Source organism: Engraulis encrasicolus, chromosome 20 (genome assembly GCF_034702125.1).
Source record: "Engraulis encrasicolus isolate BLACKSEA-1 chromosome 20, IST_EnEncr_1.0, whole genome shotgun sequence".
NCBI lineage: Eukaryota > Metazoa > Chordata > Actinopteri > Clupeiformes > Engraulidae > Engraulis > Engraulis encrasicolus.
The window spans coordinates 3,647,992-3,655,149 of record NC_085876.1 but is presented as its reverse complement, the minus strand read 5'-3'; positions in this window follow the sequence as shown (position 1 = coordinate 3,655,149).

Here is a 7,158-nt window from a genome sequence, read left to right as displayed (position 1 = left end):
CTCAGTGTGTGTGTGTGTGTGTGTGTGTGTGTGTGTGTGTGTGTGTGTGTGTGTGTGTGTGTGTGTGTGTGTGTGTGTGTGTGTGTGTGTGTGTGTGTGTGTGTGTGTGTGTGTGTGTGTGTTTGTGTGTGGGGGTGTGTGTGTGTGTGTGTGTGTGTGTGTGGGTGTGTGTGTTTGTGTTTGTGTGTGTTTGTCTCACACAGAATGTGTGTCCCTCGGAGGCGTGTGTGTGTCTATCCCTCTGTGTGTGGGTCTGTGTGCACCAAGACAGAGAGACAGTCAAGTGTTTGGGTGATGCACAGAATGAGTTTTATAAGTTTTGTTGTTTTATTTCTGCTTGCCTGTCTCTGTATATTTTTGTTTCGTTTGGTTTGCTGTATTATTTTTGAATAATGTTTTTTTTTAATATGCCATACTATGTTGGCTCTCTCTTGAGAACCCACTCACTCTTTTTGTTAACTGTGTGAGTGTTTTTATCATCTTTGTGCCTCTCTCTGTCTTTCTCTTGTACTGATTCTCAGTGAAGACCCAGACTAGGGCTTGATAATGGGCTTATCATCATGGCACATCGCTACGTTTTTGTGTCTGGCCACGTGTGTTTGTGTGTGTGCGTGTGCGTGCATGCGTATGTGCGTGCGTGCGTGCGTGTGTATGTGCGTGCGTGTGTATGTGAGTGCGTGCTTGTGTGTGTGTGTATTCGTGCTTGTGTGTGTGTGTCGCTTTGGCAAGTTTGGCCTCTGTCCTGTGGAGATTTAACCCTTCACTGTTCATGTTGTGTCTCTTACAGCACCCTATCACATCTTGGTCACAATGGCTTCTAAGCTACTCATGTTCTAAAAGGAGCCTGTGTTGCTTTCATCATCATCATCATCATCATCATCATCATCATCATCATCATCATCATCATCATCATCATCATCATCATAATCCTCATCCTCATCATCATCATCATTATTATCATCCTCCTCATACATCAATAGGTAAAAAACAAGTTATATGCAAAACTCAAAAAAGTGATTTTTAATTATGTATTTTTCCACAACACCATCCACATCACCATCTAATCCATATGTAGGGTTGCACGGACAGGTCCCAAATTGGATCTTTTTATGAATGTTTACTAAGTAATAAAGTAATAGTCACTAGTACGACCAAAGTACGATAGATATTTGCAGCTAAAAATGTCTATTACTGGAAAATCAAAATGATAGACAAAGACGTGTAGGCCTAAGAAAAGTGTAATTTTGTAAATTTGATGGTGGTAGTAAGTTTTTGCTGAAAAGGTAACCTTTTAGATTGTGTAGCATTAATTCAGAAATAAACTACAAAGAATATTACATACTTACTACATACCTTAAACATCCAACTCAAAAAGCACCAAACTCAAAGCATCTCAGTCCCTCAGCTTGCTAGCCTTCTACAGGTACAAGAGTCTGAAGGCCATGCAATAGCAACAGCAATCCCCCCCTCCCCCTCTCTCTCTCTCGCTCTCTCTATCTCTATTTCCCACTCTCTCTCTCTTCATATTCCTGTCTTTCCCTCTTCAAGACGTTCCCTACCCAGCCTATCCAATTATGGCTTCCCGCTTGCATTGAGATGGAGAGATGAAACCCGCGTCAGAAAACGCTCTAATTTGTTTTGCCCACATTCCATGAATCTCTACATCAGTGCAAAGGAGGAGAGCCTCTTTAGAAAGTAAGAGCCAAAGAGAGAAAGAGAAAGAGAGAGATGGAGAAAAACATGGAGAGAAATTGAAAAGGAAAAACAGGCACAGCTGGCAGAGTGAGTTCTGGTTTATTGCGTCTTCTGAGAGTGAAATAAGAAAAACATGACAGAGTGGGGAGGCGAGCGAAGATAACAAATAAATTACTAAATAAATAAATAAACACACTAATGAATAGACAGATGAATAAATAAATAAATAAGCAAACAAATAAGTAGGAAGTGAGAGGCTGAAATGGCACATGATTGCTACTCATCAGCAAGAGTAGATTTCAAAAGAGGCAGGAGCAATGCTTATTTCTTTTTTATTTAGTATTTTATTTTTTCCAAGGAACCTGTAATCAGGGTGTTGATGGGCACTCGATTGGAATATTTCCAGCTGCTATTCATTTCTTTTTGTGTGTGAGAGGCTGAGTGTTTATGTTTTGTTATGTGTGCATGCATGCGTACGTGAGTATCTTTTTAGCAGCAGACGGTAAATGCATTTGCCATTTAGTCTGTTGAAAGCCAGCCTCCTTATTTTACTCGAGAAGTGTTAATCATAGACCTATGACGACACCATGCCTCCTGTTTATCTGAGAGACAAGCTAATGTTAGTTCTCAACAAGCTTCAGTTCAGCAAGCCAACAGTCATGTTCAACAAGTTACAAATCTTAGCTATTTTTTAATTTAGTTCAAATGAGGCTAAGCTTCCTAGTTAGCGCTAAATTAAACCAAGAGAAGAGATGTACAATAAAGAGCCCTTCTCATTCTTGTTTAACTGTGTGTGTGTGCGTGTGCATGTGCGTGTGTGCATGCGTGCGTGTGTATACTACACAAATCCTACAACAATCCTACTTCGTGAAGCCACTGCTATTGGAGCACACCCACATGCTGAGGCCCTAGCTCTATATGGGGCCCAAATCCTGAACCCACATGAGCAGTTCTAGACAGGGCCCAGGGGGGTTCAGGGCCCCTGTAGATTTCCTCCTGGCCCCTGTTATAGCCCCTGTGCTGAACAGCCAATGACTGATATAATATACATTTCTGTATATTATATATTCATAACATTAAAAATGTATGTTTGCATATTTATGTGCCCCCCTGAAAAAAAGAATGGCCCCACCTCGGCCCCCCTTTAAATTTTGGTCTAGAACCGTCCCTGTCCCACAGGTTTTGACCCCTTTTGCTGGGGTGGTTTTGTTGTTACTGTGTGTGTGTGCTTGTGTGCGTGTGTGCGTGCGTGTGTTAGTCCCAGTTCTGACAGATATGAAAAGCAGTCCCTCCCTAGCCTGTCCTCCCTAACGAGCTTATTTGGATTCCTCATGCCCGTCAAATAGGCGGGAAAGTAAAGACGAGGAAATAATAAGACACGAAAAAAATAATAAGACGAGAAAACCACAAAAGCGCACATGCTCCAGAAATTACTCTCCATATTGTTCTCTGGCACTTTTTCTCGCTCTCCCTCTCTCTCTCTCTCACACACATACACAGACTACCCTCTCTTCTTTCACACGCTCTTACACTGCCCTCATTGCTCCCTCCTTTCCTCTCTCGCTCTGTCTCTCTTTCTCTATCTCAGTCGCTCAGTCACTTTCTTCTGTTTCCACACTGATTGCTTTTACATATTTATTACTTTTAAATCTTTGGCTCATCTGGCCTGTCTGAGTGCAATATTGGGCTTTAGCATACATACACACACACACACACACACACACACACACACACACACACACACACACACACACACACACACACACACGCATGCACACTAACTGGCTTGTCTAGTGCAATATTGGGCTGCGCGTGTTCCAATAGAGAGCTGATGGGGCAGACGCAGATTGCATTTCCCATGCGGTTCGCACGCGCGCACACACACACACACGTACACACACACACACACACACACACACACACACACACACACACACACACACACACACACACACACACACACACACACACACACACACACACACACACACACACACACACACACGGGTAGATGCCAGACACATTATCTTAAAAACCTTTGGCACTTGCCTCATATTACTGCACAGCAGTGAGTTTGTTCCCTGCGATCCACCTCGGACACACACACACATACACACATACACACGCACACACACACGCACACATACACACACACGCACACACGCACACATACACACCCGGTAGCTAGCGCTAAAGCATTGTGAATACTTTTGGGTGCGTTAGCTTTGGATGATATGATCATGGCCAAATCAGGCTCCCGAGGAATGACTCCATCTACCTAAACTCTTATCTCATCTAGTGTGAGCGCTCTCTCTCTCTCTCTCTCTCTCTCTCTCTCTCTCTCTCTCTCTCTCTCTCTCTCTCTCTCTCTCTCTCTCTCTCTCTCTCTATGCCTCTCTCTCCGATTCTTGCCGTTTCTCTCTCTCTCTCTCCCTCCCTCCCTCTCTCTCTCTCTCTCTCTCTCTCTCTCTCTCTCTCTCTCCCTCCCTCTCTCTCTCACTCTCACACTCCTTCAAATGGCAGATGGCTGATCTGTCTGGACAGGCATTTAAGGGAGATGAGAACAGGTGAGCACCTGTAACAGGCCAGATAATTCCCCAATCCCCCTCTCTCTCTCTCTCTCTCTGACATTTAAGGTGTGAGGTGACAGGAAAGCAGGGGATTCTCAAGCCTCACGCCTTGGGGGATGATGCACTTTTAATGATTCAATCACTGGCAGCGCTTATTTTTTTATGTATTTCATTTTGCCTGTAGAGGCACAGAGAGCAGTGGGGTGGAGTGTAGCTAGCAGTAGTGTGCATTTCAAATACTTGAAAGGATGTCACATCCACAGCCGCGTTTAGACATTTCTTCCAGCCAACTGACTCTTGGAGCAGATCCTAGTGATAATTAAATAATCAGGGAAAGTATCTGTGTTAAGATCACATGCAGAAGGACCTTGATTTTATCAGTTCAGTTCCTCCGGTCGCGTCACTGTTACAAGCCCTTAAAATACGGAAAGACTGAACCGCACACTCCTTCTATACAGTGTCCCTGGCTGGTATGAATTGGTTGGCCACTATTGTAACCTATGGATAACACTCTATTTGATTGGTTGATCACTATTCCAACCAGGGACGAAACAGTGTTTCATTAGTTGATCACTGTTCTGACAGGGATAACACTCGATTTGATTGGCTGACGGGGGAAACGTTCCAATAGCAGCCATGCTTTCTGAAGCACCTGCCTCAGTAGCACGAGCACCCTCTCCTGAATGATGGGAGGGGTTGGATGTTGCAAGGAGGGTGTTCTGATGCTTCCCCTCTGTCGGCTTGTGTGTTCACATGAAAGCTTATGATGATTTCCAGCTTTGCTCCTGTTGCTGTTTCTTTAGTGTGTCAGTAGTGGTAGGAGGCATGCTCCAGGCTCCCCAATACACCTGACCCAGTAAAGGCCTACACACGTCTGTTGAAAAGAGTCTCTTACATGCACATCTAACCACATCCAACAGCTCAGTCGTTTGCCTGAGGGAGACCCAACATGGTCGAAAGGTTGCCGTTCATTTAATAAACGCGGGAGCTGAAGCAATGTTGCAGGCTTTACATTCTTTGATGATTTTCCGCGACTCACATCTAATTAGAGTTACTGTAAATGCAAGATCTACACATGACTACCTGTGATGCACATAGGATAACAAATTAGAGAAAACTTCAAAGTGCTGCCAACGTGAGTAGGATGCTGTACTGTATACGGTATATGGGAAACCCCTAAGCATGTCTCTGATGGACTGTGAGCATTAGGCATGTTCTTGAAACGTTATGTGCAGCAGAGCCTAAGGCCTGTCTCTCACAGATGTCAACCCACAAGTTCACTTGTTTTTGATGTGTGCCATCCCGTAGGCATACTTAAACATGTGTCAACTAATAGTGTTTGATGCGTGTAGATGACGCAAGCAGCTGGCAGGTGGAGGCGCAGTATTTGCCCAAGCTCTGGTGGCACGTGAGAAAATGGCCGTCAGACAGAGAGAGAGAGAGTAAGAGGGACAATTTACACAGAGTGAAAGAGAGAACTTTCATTCATTCATTCATTCATTTATTCATCCATTCATTCATTCATTCATCCATTCATTCATTCACAAGATGTCTTTATCCTCAGTACTATGGTAGTTCCTGTCATCTACTCCCATTCATCTGTTAATTTCCCATGAGACCAACTGGACATACTTGCTCAAAAGACAAACATTGAATGTACTTCTGTGTGTTTATTACTATTCTCTATTTTGTTTTTGTTACTTGGTTTATCATTGCTCTGTCTGGTAAGGCAGATGTCAGCTGTGCAAAGCCCTACACTATGGAGAGCTCTATGACACACCAGACCACAGGCCCCAGATATATTCAAAGTTATTATAATGATTGAGAATGTGCAAAGATATAAAAACAAAGATGTATGACGCTATATTTTGAATTGTACATAACAATATCTGAGTTTTATTTAAAAGATATACCTTGAAAGATATAACTTTGGTTTATATGAAAACAGAAATATCAAACATATGTATTTGAGGTGTACGCTTGCGCTGCGTTATTTTGAGAAGTGAAATTGTGAGAGGATGTTGTGTGTATGTGTGTGACCTTCTACTGACCAGCTGCAATGGTTGATGTTTTTTTTGGGAGAAGCAGTTTGTTTCTGTTTGAATTTTATGAACAAATTGTGTTGATTTATTGATTGTTTTGTTTTGCCTTTATTGTTATTTTGTACTTCATCCATGTTGTGCAAACCCAAACAAGTACTTACACTTGAAGTAGCATCAGACCAGAGGCCTGGACAGCTGCTCGCAATTATGGATCTGTCCACTGGGTGCAGTGTTGCAGCCTGCAAGCAACATGAAGGACCAGCTCAGAGGTCAAACTTCAGAGTTCGAAGGTCAATAGCATGTGTTTGCTGTTGACCAAGGCTTGATGGGAGATGCTGTCTGATACACACAAACACATACACAAACACACACGCATGCACACAAACACATACACGCACGCACACAAAAACACACACACACACAAGAGTGTGTGAGTAAAAATTGGACTCGCGTGTGAAACGCTGAGAGACGGATGCAAGAGAATGAGAGAGAGAAATAAAGAGACTAAATACTGAAACAGACCTGTTTGAAATGGAGAGCAAAACATAAACTTTTTTTGTACAGAGATATATTTTTGTGGAAAATACATTTGTAATATAAAAAGAGAAAAATGAAAATGGCAGATCTGTACATCTTTCCCTTTTTTCATGACTGTAGTCCAACATGCTAGTGAGGATACCACATCTTTGTCTCTCTCTATACAAATATAAATAAATATATAAATATATATATATATACAAAGACAAAATGAAAAAGAAAGCTTTTTGTAAATGTATAAAGGTATTGTATATAGGCGTTTACATACTGTACATATGTAACCCCCTTCCTCATGGCTTGTCTGCGATATATAA